Below are 23,105 nucleotides of genomic sequence, written 5' to 3'. Positions count from 1 at the left end.
AAGGTTCAACATAATTTGACGAAGCAAAAAAGAGCATGTGGAAGAGGATAACGAGTGGAAACTCGTTAACATCGTGCATAAATATTGCTTAGAGAAAGCATCCGCCAAGGAATATCATCATTAAAGCTACTTGGAGATGAGTGGTCAGACGGATGAGAATCAAAACTAGAGAGTGGATCACCACTAGCCGCCGAGTCTACAAGAATTTGTGGAGATGGAGTAGGACCCAAGATACCGTCCCCCCTTGTACTCTCAATATATCTTGAAGAATCAATATGTGGGGCTTCTAGTATATTACTTGGTGATATTAGATAGTTGCCTTGATTATCTAGAGGATATGAGGTAGCAACTACAAATGGAAACAAAGATTTATCAAAAGTAGCATGTCGAGAAATATATATCCGATCGGTCGAAATATGGAGACAACGGTACCCATGATGCAAATTACTGTAACCAAGGAAAACACATTGTAAAGAGTGAGGGTTTAACTTGTGCTTAGAATAAGGTCGTAGCCAAGGATAACATGCGCAACCAACACTACAAGAAAAACCCTCATAGACATCGGTTTTCCACCGCTGTCTATTACAAAATCGACCGATGTCTATGAAGGCGATGTAAAAGGTCTGCCATTTTAGACATCGGGTTATAACCGGTGTAGTATCACTTAACGACACCGATTTTTGAATCGGTTATGAACTGGTGTAGGATCACTTAACGACACCGTTTCAGCAACGGTGTAAAACTGATGTAATATCAGTTAATGACATCGGGTTTGGCAACGGTGGAAAAATGATGTAATATCAATATTGTTTAACGACACCGATTCGATTTCCGAAACAGTGAAAAATTGATATTATACAATATTTTAATAGTACAAAATTTAGTTAATATTATTATACATCGGTGTATCTAAACACACCAAGTCAATATCCATGTAACCAACACATAAATATTATTCTACAACATAAAAAGATAATAGATATTGTACACATCAAGTCCGTATCCACAAATTACACAAATATTCTTCTTACAACATCAAAAGGTAATAGATATTATACACATCAAGTTAGTATCCATAAAATACACATAATATTCTTTTTACAACATCAAGGTAGTATCTGCAATTTACATTCCATGCAAATGCATGCATCATCCAAAGTTTTCAAAAATCAAATTACTTTCCTACTCAAATGTAATCTAGTATGCATTCAACCCACTCGAACCGCACTTCATCAATTTCAACTCTGGAGTACTTGAGATTTGTAAACTGTAAAAACACATAAATAATATATTAGTAAACCAAGACCAAAAATCATAGTTGAAAAAGCAGTAAGAGCACCATGTAACAAGATGACTAATTGGAATGCTTAAAAAGAGAAACGTATTGGTGCGGGAAGCATCCGACAATCGAACCTAGGTTTTGATTATGTCAAAGGGTTCAAAGTTAAGGTGTTTTGTTTACTAAAATGTTGAATGAGCGTTGTAGGAAAGTCCTAAGGTTCTTAGGCAAAAAGTCCTAGCTGTAGTTAGGCAAAGGGAAAACCCTAGCGGGTGGTAACCCTAGGTCATAGGGGGTGGTAACCCTATGCAGAAAGTCTTAGCGGGTCGGAGCTTCGGGAAAAATCCTAGGGGGAGGTAACCCTAGGTTGAAATCCTGGTGTCGCGAACCGGGTAGAAGTTTGGATGGGTCGTGGACCGGACGTCCAGCATGAAGACCGGAAGCATCAGATGCTGAGTAAAAGTTCAGTCGGTCTGGAGGACCAAACGGGCATCAGGTAATCTCTCCTGAGGGGAGTAGGTGAGGACGCGCTCCCTGGAAGAGGGAACAGTAGGCGTTGGTTCGACCTAGGGCTTCCGGTGGAAATTCGAAGTCAGAACCGGACAGTCCGATGACTGTTAGACTTTATATTTATGATATTATGTGCTAACTTTGTGTTGCAGGGTATTTTTGGGACTAACGTATCTTGCAAGTACAAAGTAGCAACCTTAAGCCTCAGATGAACAATGCCCGAGGCGCCTCCATGGAGCTTGGAGGTGCCTCGGGTGCAAAGCAAAAGCTGGCTGCGAAGAGGAGCTGGAGGCGCCTCCATGGGAGTTGGAGGCGCCTTGGACTGTTGCTTGGAGGCGCCTCCGACGGAGCTGGAGGCACCTTGGACTAGGGCTTAGAGGCGCCTTGGACTGGCATGGAGGCACCTTCAAGTGGATCAGAGACGAACTTTTCAACACCGATCCACGCGGTTGACTCAGCGTGTTGGAGGCGCCTTGGATGGTGTTTGAGGCGCCTCCAGCAGGTTATATAAGGGGGTTCGAGTAGCACCTTTGAAGTATCGATTAACAAGCAACCCTTCTGCATCTAGCTGCTAACGAGAAGTTCTGACAAAGCTAAAGCAAGTTCCCGACGACCCAGCACTCCGAAATCTTCAATTTTCTTGTCGTCGGTATATTTTTATTGCTGATAATTGTACTTCAAATTGTAACTCTTTTAACGATATTATAGTTGTTGCCACCGAAAGCGATCAATGATCGTGGACCTTGGAGTAGGAGTCGACCAAGGCTCCGAACCAAGTAATAATAACTTGTGTTCGCGTGTGTTTTCATTATTTCCGCTGCTTAATTCTCTATCGCTTTACGAATCTGAAACGAGTGAAAGCCATGAGCGCTATTCACCCCCCCCCCTCTAGCGCATCTCGATCCAACAAAACGTTCATCAATTATCTCAACCACATCATATAGTGATAGATCTATCATTCCTGGGAACTTAATATAATCCAAATCAGAAATTATTACAACGAATTTTTCTCATAGTTGCAATTTAATTAATCAGTACTTATCTACGACTTACAGTATGTATAAGCAGAAAGATACAAACAAAAATAAATTTCACCGAGTTTGAATATCTAAAACACTATAAAAAAAGGTTATTTGTTAAATATATGCAATTTATAACCTTAGTATTAAACACCAGTTCTTTACAAGTTAAATACTAAATTGTAAGCCTTTTTTCACTAGAATTATTACTGATATGGATATTCTTACAAGATTTATAGTTTTGGTCATCAGCTAGAGGGGCTATATGTATTTTGTTCAAGTATAAACTTAGATGTATTCCAAGATAATTAACTATGATGCCTAAATCACATTGGTTGATGACAAATCACCTTCATGCATATAACCTATGAGAATTGTATTGCCATATCAAAATACATCCATGTTTTAACAAAGGTAAGAAAAGAAGTCAAAAAACTTACATGTTGACAACATATTTCCAATCTTTTTTTTTGATGAAACATATTTCCAATCTTGAATCCAAGCGAGAGAGAGAGAGAGAGAGAGAGAAATGTTATGCTGCATATCTTACCTTCCACACGCCACGAGCACCTAAATTTTTTTTCGATTTGAATTTTTTTTTTGCTTAATACTATAACCCAATCCCTAAATCCTAAAAGCAAAATCTTATTGGCATAACCGAGAGTTTAAAAATAATAAAAATCACTGTGAATAATGCTATAAGCATCGCCCACTTATAGTTTAGTATCTAACATATGAAACTGTTATTTTGTTATTTCTAAATGATTCTAATTTCATCAATCCTACCAATTTGAAATAACCTACTTAAATTTTTTTTTTTTATTCAATTCCAATACCAATTTTGACAAGAATGTATAGGAGCTACAACTAATTGCTATTATTTTATCAACTCTTGGAGTAACAATTCTAACACACTATGTGAAATCCATTCATTAAATACATCAAAAAGAGAAAGAATTATTGTTCAAGTGTAGATTTATACAGATTGTAGAGTTCACTCGAAAACCACTGCATGATAGATACCCCTTTATCTACACATAAAAATTTTATGTCTAAACATCAGAAAGTAGGGTATGAGTAAAAAGCCTAAACCAGAGTCAGATAATGAAAATCAAAGAATAAATTGTGAAGGCCAAGGAGTACCTGAATGAGATGTAATCGGACTTGTTGGCAAATGTGATTATTCGTTTAGTTTCAGGTTTAGGCACAGGAAAGAGATGTTTAAGGATGTTTGCAATCCTTTGACCAAGCTGTAGTTATTCACAATGAAGCAAAACAAGTCTGTACAAAGCTGTAGTTTGTACAGATGTTTCACAAATGTACAAACTGTGCAAGATACAAAATTTACTTCTACATACCACATTCAGCAACTCAAAGAATGTAGTTGGACCAAATGGCAAGTGGCAAATGACCAAATTATCAAGCTCGCCACGATGTTCATGCACAAAAATAACATCTGTATATTCATGCGCTCGGCAAAACTCAATAATTTCTGAGATCACCTACAGAACAATGTATAACTGTGTCAGTTGACAACAAAAAAATATTTATAAAAACATGCAACAAATAGATACGAATCTCTAACAATATAGATTTTTTTTTATAAAAATGGCACTATGAAGTTTATTTTTTTAAACAAGCTTCAAATCATAAAAATGAGGATGACCATGCTATGCAATGGATTCCCATGTTCTTAGCGTTAATAAAGTTCATCCCACTAACAAAATATCAACAAGTATGGCAAAATAAATGAGTTAATTTGTAAAAAGCAATAACTAAATACAATGACACTTATAAGTGCATGTCTCAGTTTTATACTTATAGAAGAATTGAGGAACATACCTGACTACCATGGTTCATTCTCGCTGCGTTGGGAAACACCAATTTTAATTCCTAAATGAATAACATAATCATGTCAAACTTACGGACAAAGCTTTGATGCTTCTACGAAACAACACCAGGTGAAATATTGGGAGGGTACAGAAACACACTTTAACAAACTGACCAAGACGCTGGCTTGGCTCACGAGATGTAGTCAACAAAATCTTTGGATCCTTTTCTGATGCGGTGGCATACTCATCGTCTATAAAAAAAAGAAAAAACATTGATCAGAATAATCCAAAAGACTAGCAATATGTTTCAAGATTTAATATTCAACTTTGTACACAATTTTTAAGAGAAAAACAATTACGAAATAATCAAGAGATAATTTAACCAAAAAAAATACAATGAAAGGATTGAACCTAATATGTTTCAGAATCCAATATTCAACTTTGCACATAATTTTCAGGAGAGGCAATTACAAAGCTATCGAGAAAAAATTCAACAAAAATTACAATGAAAGGACTGAACCTAATATGAATAATTTTCGTTGATATTCAAAGGTATTTTTCTCCTAATTGAATGCACTGAGAGATTCAAGAAGAATATTGAAGAAAAAATGCAGATGACCAAATATTTGAATACTTGAGATAGAAACAACTGTAGCATTTTTTCCATTCGATCAAGAATGAAAGAAAGATAACCACTTCACAAAATCCGCATGAAAGTCTAGTCAATATTGAAGTATAACTTCATACAGAAAATTTGTGGACTATACAGAAGATTTGTGGACTCCAAAAGAATGAAACAAAGAATTAATAGTTCTCAGTCAAGCAGTAACTCAATGTGGATATAAGTTGGATTGGCAAGGCATTGAACAAACTCCAACTCAAGAAGAAACCGCTGGCGACTATCATCAGGATCCTTGTAAGGATTCTTAAGTATGTAGAAAAATATTGATTAGCACACGCACACACACCAAAAAAAAAATAAATCAAAACCCTCAAATCATAGAAAACTGGGAAGAAAACACTTGCAGAGAATAGGAATCAGTAGGTTGATCAACATCATTGATACGGCTGGCAATGGAGGGGCCCAAAAGGAAAGGGTGAGAAGGTCAAGGCCATATAGCGGTCAAAAGTCAAGATGATATGGCAGTCAATAGTCAAGCTGACTGGGCAGTCAAAGTCAAGCATATGTGGTAGTCAAAGGTCAGGTAGACTTGTCGATCAAGGGGGCAAAATAGTTGAAAGACAAAAGGAGACGACAGGCAAAACGCACGGTACAAGTCGGGATCGACAGAGCTGTTCAGAGACAGCTCGATCTACAGGCCTGCGTTCGAAGGCCCGGAGCATAAGTCACACGGTACAGGTCGAGATCGATAGAGCTGTTCAGAGACAGCTCGATCTACAGGCCTGCGTTCAAAGGCCCGGAGCATAAGTCACACGGTACAAGTCGGGATCGGCAGAGCTATTTAAAGGCAGCTCGATCTACAGGCCTACGGTCGAGGGCCAGGAAATACAAAACGCAGGATACAGGTCAGGATCGGCAGAGCTGTTCAGAGACAGCTCGATCTACAGGCCTGCGTTCGAAGGCCCGGAGCATAAGTCACACGGTATAGGTCGGGATCGGCAGAGCTGTTCAGAGACAGCTCGATCTACAGGCCTGCGTTCGAAGGCCCGGAGCATAAGTCACACGGTACAGGTCGGGATCGACAGAGCTGTTCAGAGACAGCTCGATCTACAGGCCTGCGTTCGAAGGCCCGGAGCATAAGTCACACGGTACAGGTCGGGATCGACAGAGCTGTTCAGAGACAGCTCGATCTACAGGCCTGCGTTCGAAGGCCCGGAGCATAAGTCACATAGTACAGGTTGGAATCAGCAGAGCTATTCAGGGACAACTCGACTACAGGCTGCGCTTAAAAGCTGGGGAGCAGGTCTGACAGAAGGAGGTGAGGAGGTAATCATCACATACCAGGGGACATACGCACAGGCGGAGGTTCCTAAACGAGAAGATGCCTTCATAACCAGTAATAACCAGACAAGTGTCTTTCACTACATGACAAAGTCCCTGCGCAAAGGCGAAGGTTCCTAAACGAGAAGATGCCTCCTTAACCAATAGTAGCCAGACATGTGTCCTTCACTACAGGAGAAAGCCCAGCGTCTAACGTTTTCGGAGATGCTTGCAGGTTCTAGAAGCGAGGCGATGCATAAAAGGAGGAGGATTCTTCGTACGCGGGTACGCTCTCTCATCACTTTTTTCCACAACTTTTCACTTTCAGTCGTTTTTGCTCTCTGCGTTTTCGGGGAAAAAGTACCGACTTGAGCGTCGGAGGGCCTGACCGGGGACTTTTCCACAGGTTTTGGTTTCTAACGTGAGAGGAGGGGGATTGTCCGAGTGTGTGCAGGGGCCTGTAGCATCGTCAGCCGCCCGTGGGAGTCGGATTATCCACGACTTTCCGTCAACATCTAGGCCGCTTTGTGGGAAACACAACAGCCTAATCCGAAGCGTGAAGATGGAGGACTCTGGTCGAAGTTCCGGCAGGAGGATTAATGTTACCATGACCGCGGGGGAGTACGAGCTCTTTAAGGAGGTCAAAAAATGAGCCGCTTCTGAGAAACAAGGAACAGTTTCACGACCTCGCCTAGCGCCTGAAGCGTCCAAAGAACCAGCTCCTGTCTCCGACAGGGGCTCAAAGAGGAAGCAACCAGAAGAACTCCCTCGTACTTCATTCTGAGAGCCTCGCTGCAACTATCATCAACCTGGACCTCGTGAGCATAATCCGAAGAAAGAAGAGCCACAGGCATCGGTGGTGGAAAGTTCTCTACATCCACCCCGAGATTCAGGAAAGGGAAAAGCTATAATCTCTGCCAAAGATCTGCCCGAAGACCAGGATGACAAGGTACCCTTCTCGGCTCAGATCTTGAGGGAAAACCTACCAAGGGGTTATCGGGCCCCGAACATCGGAGAATACGATGGAAGCAAAGATCCGGAAGAGCATCTGCGAAAGTTTAAGAACGCGGCTATGTTGTATCAATACAGTGATGCTGTCAAATGTCGAGTATTCCTACATACCCTGTCGGGTTCGGTGCAGAAGTGGTTCGATGGATTGCCCCCAGAGTCCATCAATCGCTTCTTGGATTTCAAAACTGCCTTCTTACGTCGTTTCGCCAGCAGTCGTAAGTATCAAAAAATCGACCACTGTCTTTTTGCTCTTAAACAGGGTCCGACCGAGCCTCTGCGAACCTATCAATCGGTTCAGTCAGGTGGCCAATGACGTCCCCTCCGCCACCTCAGAAATACTGATGAGCACCTTCTCCCACGGATTGCTAGAAGGGGAATTCTTCAGGGACCTCATCAAAAACCCCGCCCGAAGTTTTGATGATGTGGTGGAGAAAGCTTCTTGCTACATCAAAGTGGAGGAAGCTCAAGCAGCTAGGAGGAAGGCCGAAAAGACAGTGGCTCCTGGCAACCGACTTGAAAGGAGAGCACCACAGCCAGCTCAGCCTCTTCAGTGCGTTCAACCCAGGCCTGCCCCTCAGCCCACTCAGGGAGTCAGACCAGCTCCGCGAGTTGCTGCCATACACGCGCCCAGGCCTGGACCAAGGGGAGTACCATATTGCACATATCATCGGTCCAGGACGCATGATCTTAGTAACTGCTTCCAATTCACCCGTGACTCCAGGCGAGCTGCAGAGCAGGGCTTGCCTCCCCCGGAGTTAGCGCCCCAAATACAGAGAATGGAGGAAGAACGGGTCACAGCCGGACGTGCTCGTCAGACCCGGCCCGACCTAGCCGGTCCTTCTGACCAAGCTGGTCCCGTGGAAGACCGAAGAGATGTCGGGGAGCTGGAAAACCGGGGTAACGCTGCTGTACGAGAGATCGGCATGATTTCAGGAGGGCCCACTAACGGGGACTCAGGCCGAGCCTGTAAGTCACACGGTCGGCGGTTATATGTGGGAGCTGTGGGGTGCAGCCACGAGCAGGCGTCTGGCCCTGTTATTAGCATTGGGCCACAAGATTTGGAGGGTCTGGAACTACCCCACGACGATGCTCTCATAATCAAAGCCGTTATTGCTAACAGCCAAGTGGCTCGGGTCTTTGTGGATACCGGGAGCTCGGTCAATATTTTGTTTAGAGCTGCATTCGAGGAGATGCAGATTGATGCCGCTGAGCTCCAACCCATAACCACTTCTTTATACGGGTTCACAGGTAACGAAGTCAAGCCCATGGGTCAGATTAAGCTGGCCATATCCATGGGCACTAAGCCACTGGTGCGCACCAGGAGGAGCACCTTTATAGTGGTAGATTCTCCTTCCTCCTACAATGTTATCCTGGGAAGACCAGCTCTGCATGAGTTCAGGGCTGCTGTCTCCACTTTTCACTAGAAGATTAAGTTCCTGGTCGGCGAGCGGGTTGGAGAAGTCAAGGGAGAGCAGAAGGTGTCTCGTAGTTGCTACATCGATATGGTCTGGGTGGAGGCACGCAAGAGCAGGAGGACTCAGGATGGTGGTGTGCACGCTATCCAAGAGGAGCCTCTGCCAATTGCCGAGGAGCCTATCCCTTGGGAAGAGATTCAGTTGCATACTGACAGAGCAGAGAGCATCACTCGCATTGCTAGTGACTTACCACCGGAGCTTAAGTCGGAGCTGATACAGTGTCTGACCCGTAATAGGGACGTTTTTGCTTGGTCCCCGGAAAAACTGCCCGGAGTCAAACCAGAGATAGCTGAGCACAAGCTGCATTTAATACCTGAAGCCAAGCCAGTCAAGCAGAAGAAGAGAAATTTCTCTACCGACCAGAATAAAATTATCGGAGCTGAAGTGGATCGGCTCAAGAAGGCGGGACATGTTCGGGAGGTGCAATTCCCGTCCTGGCTTTCTAACGTTGTATTAGTAAAGAAGCCTAACAACAAGTGGAGGGTGTGCATAGACTTCCGCGACCTCAATAAAGCCACCCCCAAAGACTGTTATCCTCTCCCGTGGATCGATCAGATGGTGGATTCAACTGCTGGCTGTGAGAGGATATGCATGATGGACACTTATCAAGGATATCATCAAATACCCTTAGCTAGGGAGGATCAGGAGAAGGTTAGCTTCATAACGGCTGATGGTACTTTCTGCTATACGGTCATGCCATTTGGACTTAGGAATGCTGGGGCCACCTACCAAAGGATGATGACCAAAATCTTTCGGAGTCAGATCGGGCGGAACATTGAAGTCTATGTTGATGACATCTTAATCAAGTCCCCCTGGCATCCAATCTAATAAAAGATGTAGAAGAAACCTGTGGGACTCTGAGACAATATGGTGTAAAGCTGAATCCTCTGAAATGTCTGTTCGGGGCCAAAGGAGGGAAGTTTAAGGATCCTAACTGGTCAAAGGAATGAACAAGCACTCGAAGCATGATCCCTAGTAGCCAAGAAACGGAGTTGAGTACAAGTTCCAGTTCGGTCCAGATTCATCTCCAGATCTGCAGATCGAGCCGCGCCCTTCTTCAAAGTGCTCAGGAAAGCAGCTAAGTTTTAGTGGACGCAAGAGTGCACACAGGCCTTTGAGGAGCTAAAGCAATACCTGGAATCTTTACCATCGCTGTTCAAACCTGTTGTTGGAGAACCCCTCTGGGTCTATTTATCAGCCACCCCCGAGGCCGTGGGGGCCGTGCTAGTTAAAGAGCAGGACAATGTACAACGACCAGTGTATTTTTTCAGCCATCTATTGAAGGGGGCTGAGTCTCGGTACATAGCCCTGGAGAAGTTGGTTTACGAACTTGTCCTCATGGCTCGGCGCCTCCGACCGTATTTTTTGGCACATCCTATTACCGTCCTGACAAACAGTACAATGGGTCGAGCTCTCACCAAGGTGGAGGTAGCAGGTCGGCTTATCAAATGGGCAACCGAACTAGGGGAATATGATATACAGTATCATCCCCGAACCGCGATCAAGGCACAGGCCCTGGCGGATTTCTTGACGGAGGTTTATCAAGCGGATTCGGAGGAGGTTTGGAAAGTTTATGTAGACAGGTCGGCTACCCATCATGGAAGTGGTGTAGGTGTACTTCTAATATCTCCGCAAGGAGACATTATGCAGCTGGTTGTACGGCTAAATTTCAGAGCTACCAACAATGAGGCAGAATATGAAGCCCTATTAGCAGGTCTGCAAGCAGCTCGGCATGTGGGGGCAAGCCGAGTCATAATATATTCAGATTCGCAGCTAGTAACTCAACAGGTGATCAGACATTTTGAGGTAAACAACGAAAAGATGCAAGTTTACAAGGAAGCCTATGAGAAGATGAGGAAAGATTTTAAAGAAGTCACAGTCACTAAGATTCCCAGGGCTGAAAATGAAAGAGCGGATGAATTAGCTAAAATAGCCAGCTCCCTGACCACTTGGGTACTTGACAGATCTATAGCACAGACCTTCCTTATAGCTCAGATATATCTACAAAATAACCTGGGAGGAGTAATTGATTGGAGGGCGCCCATAATAAATTTCCTCCAGCAAGGAATTGTACCAACCAACTTAGAAGAGGCGCGTATGCTCAGGAGACAGGCCCATTCTTATGTTATTATTGGAGATCAACTGTACAAAAGGTCTTTCTCCAGACCTCTGCTCAAGTGCTTGAATATGGAAGAAGCAGATCAGGCCTTGCGGGAGATACATTTGGGGTGCTGTGGCAATCATGCAGGCGGAAGAACGCTGGCTCGGAAAGTACTACTGGTCGGGTATTTCTGACCTACCTTGCGAAAGGATGCACAGAAGCTGGTGAATACTTGTTTGTCATGCCAGAAGTATCAGAACTTGACGCACCGACCCACAGAGCTGCTGAGAACTTCTATAGTGTCTTGTCCATTTGACCAATGGGGTATGGATATTGTAGGACCTTTCCCGATGGCTACAGGGCAAAGACGCTTTTTGTTGGTAGCAGTAGATTACTTCTCCAAGTGGGTAGAGGCGGAAGCTCTGGCTAGAATTACTGAAGATGCGGTGATCCAGTTCTTGTGGAAGAATATCTTTTGCAGATTCGGCTTACCTCATAAGTTAGTGTCGGACAATGGCAGACAATTTCAGGGACGCAAGATACAAAATTGGTGCAAGGGGTTCGGCATAACTCAGGCCTTTACTTCGGTGGCTCATCCTCAGAGCAATGGTCAGACAGAGGTAGTCAATCGAGAAATAGTGCGAGGGCTCAAAGTTAAGCTGGATCACACAGGAGGCAATTGGGTGGACGAGCTGCCGAGCATTTTGTGGGCTTATCGTACGACACCCCGAGAAAGTACAGGTCTGACACCTTTCCATTTAGTATATAGTAATGAAGCAGTAATACCTCTAGAGGTCGGGATACCATCCGTCAGAAGAATGATGTATGACGAAGGGAACACAGAGCGACAGCTGGCCGAACTAGATTTCATTAGCGAAATTCGCGAGCAAACAACTGCCAGGCTGGAAGCCTATAGACAGAGGATGAGACAGAACTATAATAGAAGGGTGATCCCCCGATTCTTCGGAGAAGGAGACCTAGTCTGGAAGCAGGTGAAGCCCTTAGGGGAAGTGACAAAGTTGGCGCCTCAATGGGACGGACCATACAAAGTTATCAAGAAATTGGCATCAGGGGCCTATTATTTGCAGGATGCTCAAGGAAGGAAGCTAGACCGACCTTGGAGTGCTAACTACCTACGGCCCTATCGGGTTTGAGGGGTGCTGACTCTGTTGGTGTAAGCCAGGTCAGACGAAGGGCCTGGAGACAGTAGGATAGTCAAGTAAAAACTCAAAGATACGTATGTACATGTAAAAATCTCATCAGTTTAAGCAGTTGGTACAAATCATTTAAAAGGGGCAAAGATCTCATCCGGAAAGCCTTGAATGATCTTGTCTTGATCCAAGAAGTCTGCGGGAGGGATGGAGTTCAAGAGGTTCTGTGCGTGAAGTTGTAGGATAACTCCAGTCGTCGTGTAGGGTACGGTTGCAGAAAAGCGTGCCCCGGCCTGGGATAAAAATTCAGGAGAGCTCAGATATGACATTCGACTTCGCAGGCAATGATCATTCTCTCCTTCTTGATAGACCACCAGGGCAGTAGATACTCCTGTCAAAGCCGCCCAAGACTGGGATAGTTCCGCCCTCAGAGCCCTCAGTTCAGCTCCTTGAGTTTCCAACTGAGCTGCCTGAACCTCCAATTTATTGTTCCTCTCCTGCAGAAGGGTATCCTTGGACTGTATTTCCTGAGCCTAGTGGGCTAGTTGTTGCTGATACCCTGCCTCAGATGCATCTCTCTCCTCCTTCAAAGCTTGGAGCTCATCCTTGACCTGTACCAGGGACCTTTTCTGCCGGTTGGTCTGATTGGTTAAGGCTTGGATTTCTGCTCGCAATGCATAACTAGCTTGGGCTGGGTCATTCAGTTGCCGCTCTAATTCAGAGACTCTCTCTCGGAGTTCTTTGCTTTGATAATGGAGGTCGTGGAAAGATTAGTTCAGGACTAAAGATTCTGCATGAGTCTGGATGGAAGATATAACCTTCAGTTGAGACAAACTAATAACAAGTGTAAAGTAAGGAATACTTACTTTATCCCAGGACTTCGAGAACCTCTCTATCTGGACTAATGGCGGCGCGTTATCCATTTGACTCATGCTCTCTGCCCATAAACTGCCGAGACAGCCTTTCATCATCAGAATGCTTGTGGGGACGTCATGTCACCGAGCTAAAGCAGCTTCAGAAGGGATAGTGGTTTTGTAACGATAGCGGGCGGAGGAGGAAGGTCGAGAAGGGCCGGCGGCAGAACCAGGAGGAGCAAGAGGTGGCCCTGGAATGTGCTCAGTTGGCGCTGTGTCATGATGCTCGCTTGAGCTAGTTTCCTTAGCAGGGGTAGGGGCGGAGCGGAATGCTGCTGGTCTTCCCCTGTAAGGGTTGGGGGAGGCTGCCAAATATATAAAACAAGAATGAAGATGGGAGTGGTGTTAGAGCCAGCCACGGTGGCAACGGGGAGCAATATGATAGTAAAAGGAACAGGATCGAGCGTTTGTGAAGTCAGACCTGGTCTCCGACGCCGTCTGTGAAGCAGGGGCTGGTTGTCAGAGTCAGAATTATCAGAGCAAGGCTGACCCTGTGAAAAGGCTGAAGCACCCCTGTCTGTGGCACCCCAACCGGATGAGCCTTGACCTGCACAATGAAGGGCTGCGCGAGCACGTCTAGAGGCCCGGGAGGCTCCTCGGAAGACGCGTCTGGCCAGACGACCGGCTTGATCACGACCCCGACCTCGGCTCGGGGCGGCAGGTGAAGGAGAAGCGTTGTGTGAGGCGGGGTTGGAAGTAGGTTGAGTCGCTGCCCCAAATGAGGTGGATCCAAGATGAGGGAGTAGCCTCCTCTCCAAGATTGCCCGACCGCGCCGCAGTATTTTCAGATCACTGAGGGGTAATGGCAGAACCTCTGATGCGCGATACAAAACCTCAGCTGTAGGCACCAACACGAAAGGTTATTCTAACAGAGAAAATGATCGAAAGGGAGGGGGCTCAGCGCAAACTTACCTAAGGAGTGCGGTGTTTCAGGAGAAGGGGGGGCTCAGCCTGAAATAAGAAAGTAGGTCGCCGGACAACAGTCTTGTCAGATTCAAGCGCCAATCCTCCATGCGGGTCGCAGCCACAGTAAAAGGAAGGTCCATATGGAAGTCTTCCAATGCCGGAGTCGGAGGTAGCTCAGATTGCCATCGCAGAGGCCAGTCTACTTCCTCTGGAAACCGGAGAAAAAAGAACTTTTTCCTCCAGTTAGCGCTGGGAGGAGGAAGAGGAGAGAAGAAAGCAGTGTGACTACGAGCTTGGAAATAAAAATGACCGTCAGCGTGCCGAGCAAGAGCGAAGAAGCAGTGAAAAAGAGGAGCTGACCAGGAAACCTCACAAACTTCGCAGAGTATTACGAAGCCACACAAAATCTTTATGGAATTGGGTGTCAATTGACCTAGGGGGATCTCAAAGTAGCGGCACACTCCAGATAAAAAAGGATGTGGGGGTAGACGAACGCCAAATACAAATTGTTCAGTGAAGAAAGTACAAGAACCAGGCAGAGGATCAAAGTATAGGTTCACACCAGTAGGGATGATGGGGTGAAAGCTAATAGGGATTTCATAAGTATACCTTAGGTCATCCCAATCCAACTCAGCAAAAGTCGAAGCGCCCGAGAAGTGCTCCGCTAACAGGGAGAACCAAGAAGAAGAGGTCATTGCAAAAGAGATTACCTCCGGAGGGAGAGAGAACAAACGAAAAGAAGAAGCCTGGAGAAAAGGAAGGATATCGGGGAAGTCTCAAGGGAAGTCGGTCTGCGGCGGTGACGTCTGAGTGCTCCGGGGTAATGGCGAATCATAACAGAAGGAAGAGAGTAAGAAGATACTTATAGGTATTGCGGAGGAAGGACATTTTCGTAAGTCGACAACGGACGGTTGATACAGGGGCGGAGATAGGCAGGGAACGCCTTGTGAGGATCCTCGAGAATATAACCAGGGGGCATTGTAGGAAAGGCAGGGGCTCGAGATACGAGGCACCTCGTAAGGACAAAGGTGTACAGAAGGGCCATCAGAAAGATAGGCAGATCAGATCAGCGGGCTTCATGGACATGCATCAGAGACAAAAAGTAAAATCTAGCTCTTGTCGAGCTCAGTATAAAAGCAATTATTGGAAGAAGAGCAACGTAGCAAAGCACAATAAGCAAAGGCGAGCTGATTACTAGAGATCAGCGGATTAACAAAAGCCGTGGATGACCTTCTAAGAAAATAGGCAAGCTAAAGATGCATGGAAGGGAAGCAGTATGACCGTCCCGATATAAGGGCGGATAAGTATAGTCATCAAAAGTTTAGCATGACCACACAGATAAGTACAGTCATGAAAGATTCAGCATCAGCGCATAAATGTTAACATTACAGCATGTTTCCGATTACGCCACATCCGGGGAAGAGGGTGCAGGGTCATTGGATACCAACGGAAGGAGCACGGGTTCAGCCAGCACTGTGGAGGAAGACGCAAGATCAGCAGACGCTTCAGGAACAGTAGCAGGAAGAGCCTGGGCAGAAATATCAATGGAAGTCTGGTCGGCCGCAAGGGGAGGAGCCTCCAGAAGAAAAAGTCCATCATCCGCTTCAAAGGAAGGAAAAGTTTCCTGCGGCGATTCCCTAGATAAGCGAGCTGTGTCCAGAAAAGTGGCAGGGGGTGCCGAGCGTAGAAAACCTTGCTCGAATGCCTGTCTGACCCCGCCAGCGGCCCCGTAACATAGCAGCAAGATCATCCAGCTCCCCAGCTTTCGGAGGAATAAGGAAGAACAGATATAGGCTAGTCTGTAGGCTTTCAACCGCCCTGGTTCGCCAGCCTGGTACACTTCCAAGCTGTTCTTGTTCTCGGCAGCCTCAGCGCGGGCCACGGATAAGTCGTTCTGGCCCTGAGATGCTGCTTCCTGGGCCTTCAAGAGATCTGCTTGCAAAGACTGAAGAGTAGCTTGGCAAGTTTCCCATTGAGTTTGCATGGTTGCCTCCCGGGCAGCGGAAGCAAGAGCCAGAGCCTGGGCATCGGCCAGTCCCATTTGCAGGAGCTCCTGACTTTGCCATAACAGTGTCAACTCAGCTGATCGGGAAAGCAGCTCTGCCTCTTTATTTTTCAGTTCAAAATCTACCGCTCGATGGCGCTCCGCTTCAGAAACCAATGAGGATTCACTCGTCTTTAAGGCCGCCTCCAACTTTTGTAGCTTATCGAAGGCGGCAAGGGAGATGGCTCGGGTAGAGGCCGCAGATTCCCCAGCGGCACGCAGATAAGCATCTAAATTTCCAAGTGAAGGCTCAGGAGGAGCTGAGGAAGCCACAGGAGGCTCTAGTTCCCGAAGGCGGGCCTTGAGCACCACATTCTCTCGCTGAAGCTCGGCCGCTTGTTGAACGACACTCAAACTCGCGGAACAGGTCTACAAATGGCCATAGGAAGGGAAAGGGGGTTACAGAAATGTATGAATACCCAGGAGAAGAAAAGGAGCTTACTGCTACCAAGGAACGGGCAATTTGATCAAACCCCTCCAAAGGGGAACTGCTCTCCCAGAATTGACGATTGGCTGATTGCCAGGAGGTGGCCAAGTCCCCATAGAAATCAACCCTACCAAGGATAGAAGATAGGGCGGCAGCGGGTGCATAAGCCGGATCGGTCTCTGAGGGAAGTCTCCAGGAAGCCTTGAAAGCTAGCTCCGTGGAAGGCAGTTCATGGGTCGGTGTGGTTGAGCTTGTAGGCATAAGAAGAGGAGAGGCTGAGGGAGTCATCGAGCCCTAGGGCTGATCGCCAGAGGACGAAGGCGGGGCAGGTAATAAGCTCTAGATCGGTACCGGAGCTGTCACATCCAATGACAGGTCTGCAATTTCCAGATCAGAGGCCTTCTCCTCGGCCAAGCTTGTATCCGAGGACCTAGAAGGAGAAGAGATACCAACTACACATTGACGGCGAGGGGGTGGCGGAGAAGTTGCAGTGACCAGTGCCACTCTTTTGCCCTTGCGCGCAAGACGTAGCTTCATAGTAGGAATGGGAGAGGGCACTTGTCCTGCTGGCGATGGCTCAGTTGCAGGTCGATCAGAGACTCGGAGTAGGGCTGAGTCTGCAGGGCTGGGGGCAGGTGGTTCAATAAGTGTCGAGGTGGCTACCGCATCAGAGGTTTGGGGTTCCAAAGGCTGCAGACCGACGGAAGCAGCGGGATCAGAAGATAGGCCTTGTGTTAACTCTTCGTTCAGAGCTTGTAGAACGGCCACAGATGGTTTTTCCTGGCTGGCAAAAGAATGGAGAATGACAGCCACTACAAAAATAAGAGGAAAAAGCACCTCAGTTAGCGAAGAATGACATATAAAAAATGGCAACTTACCAAAAGGAGCTCCGATCTCTGTTGGAACAGGGCTAAGACCAAAAGCGTACAGAATGTCTTCTAGCATCAGCACGGACAAGCGAACAACAACACCGGTCAGCTTGTCCGAGGCTGTGGAGCAGGCAGATTCATGAACATGTGAAGGGAAGTCCGAAGGAAGGATGGAACGCCATTGGGAAGGCCCAGCTAAGGGGACTGGGGCTTAAGAAAGAAAAAGCGAGATCTCCAGCCTTTATTGGAAGAAGGTAAGTCATCAAAAAATTTATAGCCCGGCTTGGCCTGTACGTTGAACACCCCCGGCTCAACCCGCCTGAAGGAATAGAAATGAAGGAATAGTTGAGCGGTCAAGGGAATTTGATAAATGCGGCACAAGATGATGATTCCGCAGACGGCTCGGAATACATTGGGGGCAAACTGAGAAATGCCGATGCCGCAATACTGACACAACTCGGAGAGAAAAGGATGTAAAGAGAAGCGAAGGCCGCCTAAGATTTGATCCCTAAAGATAGTGACAAAACCTTCGAGAGGAGAAGAAGGATGTTCATTTGGCAAAGGGAGACGAAGCTCATAAGTGAAATCTAGCTTCAAGTGGGATTGCAGTAGAGACAGGTCATGATGGTCTAAATCAGAGATGTAGCATGAATACCAGAATATTTCCTTACCATCCATGATTATGAGGAGTAAGCAAGTGAGGGGATCGGAGACGAGAGGGGTCACAGGTCGGGCGCAAGCAGGAAGATGAAAAGTTGCACTACCAGAAACGGCCACGAACGAAAGGAAGAGGATAGCGAAGCGTCAAAGTGAAGACGACGGACTGCCTTTAGGGTTTATAAAGCCCATTCATTCCTAGGAAACATCGAGAGTCGAGCCAAGTATCTTTTTGGGTAATACACCCCAGCGCCGTCTGATAGGAAGTAAGCGCCGAAGGGTGCGAAAAAGGGTCAGAAGCTGGCATCAGGAGGCGTGAGCAGTAAAGGCGTCGAACAGGTGTCGTCCCGAGAAGAAGTGCATTAAGGATTGACATGGCAAGGCAATCATGAAGGGGCGTGGCCTAAAAAAGATGCATTCTTCATGAAAGGCCCGAGACTAAGCGGGAAGTTTCATAAAGCTGCAGAATCCAGGCAATTCAAAAGGGCCGAGAATGAGACAGGGTAGGTCAGCAGGAGTGAGTGTCAGATCAGAGAAGTAGCGAGCAGGCCTGTGGGGGTGTTGCTTGCTCGGATCATCCGAGTAAGTAGTTCTACGTAGGTATCTCCTGATCAGATCATCTAACCAAGCGCGTCGTGAGAGCTGCGGGGTCGTCGCAAACTACGAGGGCATTATGGCTCAAGGGTCAAGTAAGGTTTATGTGCTTCCTTCTTTATTCTTAATCCTATACCATACATAATGCGATTGTAGGGAAAAAAGTGGTGTGGATGAGTAAGCCTAAGGCTAGCAATAACGACTAGATCGACAAAAGCAATTAGGTCGGCATAGGCAAGATGGATGAAAGTGAAAAAGAGCAATTCATCTATACCTTTGCCGTTTGGGGTCCAACTGGTTTTAGACCAACGCCATTGCCACCGGTCTCGGACCGGAGTATCATACCTGGTCTCAGACCAGCACCATCGCCACCGGTCTCGGACCGGAGTATCGTTACTGGTCTCGGACCAGCGCCATCGCCACCGGTCTCGGACCAAAGTATCGTTACTGGTCTCGGACCAGCGCCATCGCCACCGGTCTCGGACCGGAGTATCATTACTGGTCTCGGACCAGCGCCCAGACTCTCGCCTCAATGCGAGTTATAAGTGAGCTCTGTCTCACGCCCAACGACCTTTCAGGTCGGCTCCCATGCGAGAATCAAAAGTGAGCCCTGTGCTCACGCCCAATGACCTTTTAGATCAGTTGTCCCAGACTCTAGCCTCAGTGCGAGTTATAAGTGAGCTCTGTCTCATGCCCAACGACCTTTCAGGTCGGCTCCCATGCGAGAATCAAAAGTGAGCCCTGTGCTCACGCCCAACGACCTTTTAGGTCGGTTGTCCCAGACTCTCGCCTTAGTGCGAGTTATAAGTGAGCTCTGTTCTCACGCCTAACGACCTTTCAGGTCGGCTCCCATGCGAGAATCAAAAGTGAGCCCTGTGCTCACGCCCAACGACCTTTTATGTCGGTTGTCCCAGACTCTCGCCTTAGTACGAGTTATAAGTGAGCTCTGTTCTCACGCCCAACGACCTTTCAGGTCGGCTCCCATGCGAGAATCAAAAGTGAGCCCCGTGCTCACGCCCAACGACCTTTTAGGTCGGTTGTTCCAGACTCTCGCCTCAGTGCGAGTTATAAGTGAGCTATGTTCTCACGCCCAACGACCTTTCAGGTCGGCTCCCATGCGAGAATCAAAAGTGAGCTCTGTTCTCACGCCCAACGACCTTTCAGGTCGGCTCCCATGCGGGAATCAAAAATCATCTCTCCTGCGAGAATCAAAAGTGAACCCGGCGCCCACGCCTAACGACCTTTCAAACTGATATGCCTCATGATGAGCAGAGCGTCTTCAAATAATCAGGTCAACTACATCTGGTCTTATTTTAGCTCCTTTATGCAAATTGCAAATATGCAAGGTACTGATTACGGGAGGTCATCCACCATACCCATGAAGCATCAATATTAACTGCGAAATCAGGTTTTGCCCGTTCGTTACAGTTTTAATTTTCAAGTATTATACTGGTTTGATTATCCAAAATTCATAAAAATGAGTCACGATGCAACTCTTATCTCTTACATACGGGTCAATTTCTAAGAATGCTTGCTAGATGAAAATTGATCAGGAAAGACTATGCAGGAAAAGGACAAATATACAAGTATAGCAGCACAGCTCGATAAGTGGGCGATACAGCTGAGGCTACAAGAAGGAACGTCCCATGGGTCAAGAGCCCCGGAGACGACTAAAGCCCACTAGCTACATTACTGTATCTAAGTTACATAAGACCATTAGGCGATACAGCTAAGGCTACAAGAAGGAACGTCCCGTGGGTCAGGAGCCACTGAGACAACTAAAACCCGGACTAGCTTTAACTCGGGGAAGGGATTGGTTATGGAGCATGAGCACTGCCGTGTGAAGAAATATCTGGGGACTCAGGAGCCTCTGGGGCGTTCAAAGCACGAGCTAGCTTCGCGTGTAAGGATTCGATGACTGCTTGTTGTTGAGTGATCGTGTCTTGCTTGACGTCAAGGCACGTGCGGAGAAGAGATATCTCCGTCTCATGCTCTCGTTGCAAACGTTCTTGGAGGCTAAGTTGGTGTTGCAGGCTAGACTGGTATTCTTCCTTCATCGCCTTTTCCGCATGCACGCGAGATTTTGCAAGACGATTCAGGGCGTCCATGTCCTGCAAGGCGGCTAGCAAACGGGCCTGATCCCGGGACATACATTCCAGTTCACGTTCCTTCTCAGCAAGGCGTAAGGTGAGTTGATCTCGCCGCGTTTGGCGGGGCGGCTGATCAACCTCATCAGAAGAAGGGGAATGCATCAGGTCGAGGAGCAACTAATAGAATGCAAGATAACGAAAGATAGTAAGAGAGTATGAGGGAAGAATGGCATGACAAAGAAGCGGCTCGAGGGTTCTTTAAAAGGGGGAGCTCGTCTTCAAGTCAAAGCAATTACGTAAGCACTGTGTCCCAAGCAACCACTAAAGCAATTAAGCAGGCACGGTACCCCAAGCAACTGGTAAAGCAATTAAGGAGGCATAGTATCCCAGGCGACCGGACACAAAGGTTGGTACGTGAGGCAGGAAGCAGAGGGCGCAGAGGTATGGTAAAACACAGAGATATGCTGAGGTCACAAAGATATGCTGAGATCTTAGAGATGTGCTGAGGTCTAGTCAGTCAGACTGTCGTCCTCCTTCGACTAGACTTGTGGGGGAGGCTTGTGATACGGCTGGCAATGGAGGGGCCCAAAAGGAAAGGGTGAGAAGGGTCAAGGCCATATAGCGGTCAAAAGTCAAGATGATGTGGCAGTCAATAGTCAAGCTGACTGGGCAGTCAAAGTCAAGTATATGAGGTAGTCAAAGGTCAGGCAGACTTGTCGATCAAGGGGGCAAAATAGTTGAAAGACAAAAGGAGACGACAGGCAAAACGCACGGTATAAGTCGGGATCGACAGAGCTGTTCAGAGACAGCTCGATCTACAGGCCTGCGTTCGAAGGCCCGGAGCATAAGTCACACGGTACAGGTCGGGATCGACAGAGCTGTTCAGAGACAGCTCGATCTACAGGCCTGCGTTCGAAGGCCCGGAGCATAAGTCACATGGTACAGGTCGGGATCGACAGAGCTGTTTAAAGGCAGCTCGATCTACAGGCCTGCGGTCGAGGGCCAGGAAATACAAAACGCAGGGTAAAGGTCGGGATCGACAGAGCTATTCAGAGACAGCTCGATCTACAGGCCTGCGTTCGAAGGCCCGGAGCATAAGTCACACGGTACAGGTCGGGATCGACAGAGCTGTTCAGAGACAGCTCGATCTACAGGCCTGCGCGGAGCATAAGTCACACGGTACAGGTCGGGATCGGCAGAGCTGTTCAGAGACAGCTCGATCTACAGGCCTGCGTTCGAAGGCCCGGAGCATAAGTCACACGATACAGGTCGGGATCGGCAGAGCTGTTCAGAGACAGCTCGATCTACAGGCCTGCGTTCGAAGGCCCGGAGCATAAGTCACACGGTACAGGTCGGGATCGGCAGAGCTGTTCAGAGACAGCTCGATCTACAGGCCTGCGTTCGAAGGCCCGGAGCATAAGTCACACAGTACAGGTTGGAATCAGCAGAGCTATTCAGGGACAACTCGACTACAGGCTGCGCTTAAAAGCTGGGGAGCAGGTCTGACAGGAGGAGGTGAGGAGGTAATCATCACATACCAGGGGACATACGCACAGGCGGAGGTTCCTAAACGAGAAGATGCCTTCATAACCAGTAATAACCAGACAAGTGTCTTTCACTACATGACAAAGTCCCTGCGCAAAGGCGGAGGTTCCTAAACGAGAAGATGCCTCCTTAACCAATAGTAGCCAGACAGGTGTCATTGACTACATGACAAAGTCCAGCGTCTAACGTTTTCTGAGATGCTTGCAGGTTCTAGAAGCGGGGCGATGCATAAAAGGAGGAGGATTCTTCGTACGCGGGTACGCTCTCTCATCACTTTTTTCCACAACTTTTCACTTTCAGTCGTTTTTGCTCTCGGCGTTTTTCTGAAGAAAAAGTACCTGACTTGAGTGTCGGAGGGCCTGACCCGGGGACTTTTTCCCTGGGTTCTGGTTTCTAACGTGAGGAGAGGGGGGATCGTCTGAGTGTGTGCAGGAGCCTGTAGCATCGTCAGCCGCCCGTGGGAGCCGGATCATCCACGACTTTCCGTCAACATTTAGGCCGTCGTGACCAACCTTCGTCCGACTCAGCTTCCGGACAGGATCAATCATCTTTGCTGGAAGCCATTGCTTTTGAGCCCAGATAAGAAACCTATAGCTGGCAGAATTAGGAATCTAGGAAGCAGTCTTGTTGTCTAAAATGGATTGTTACCAGGCCAAGCTCGTTACAAACCCATCTCTGCTCCTTTGCACTTTGGTGGTCTGACCTAACAGAAGGATAATACTAAAGGATTTCAAAGATA

The 23,105-nt window shown here is 47.1% G+C and overlaps 1 pseudogene; it reads right to left on the bottom strand.

The window, feature by feature from the left end:
• Positions 1 to 3,663: 3,663 nt before the first annotated feature.
• LOC121994860 lies at positions 3,664 to 10,218 on the bottom strand (annotated as a pseudogene).
• Between the last annotated feature and the right edge of the window lie 12,887 nt (positions 10,219 to 23,105).

Source organism: Zingiber officinale, chromosome 6A (assembly GCF_018446385.1).
Source record: "Zingiber officinale cultivar Zhangliang chromosome 6A, Zo_v1.1, whole genome shotgun sequence".
NCBI classification, from domain to species: domain Eukaryota; kingdom Viridiplantae; phylum Streptophyta; class Magnoliopsida; order Zingiberales; family Zingiberaceae; genus Zingiber; species Zingiber officinale.
This window is presented reverse-complemented; position numbering and strand designations above follow the sequence as displayed.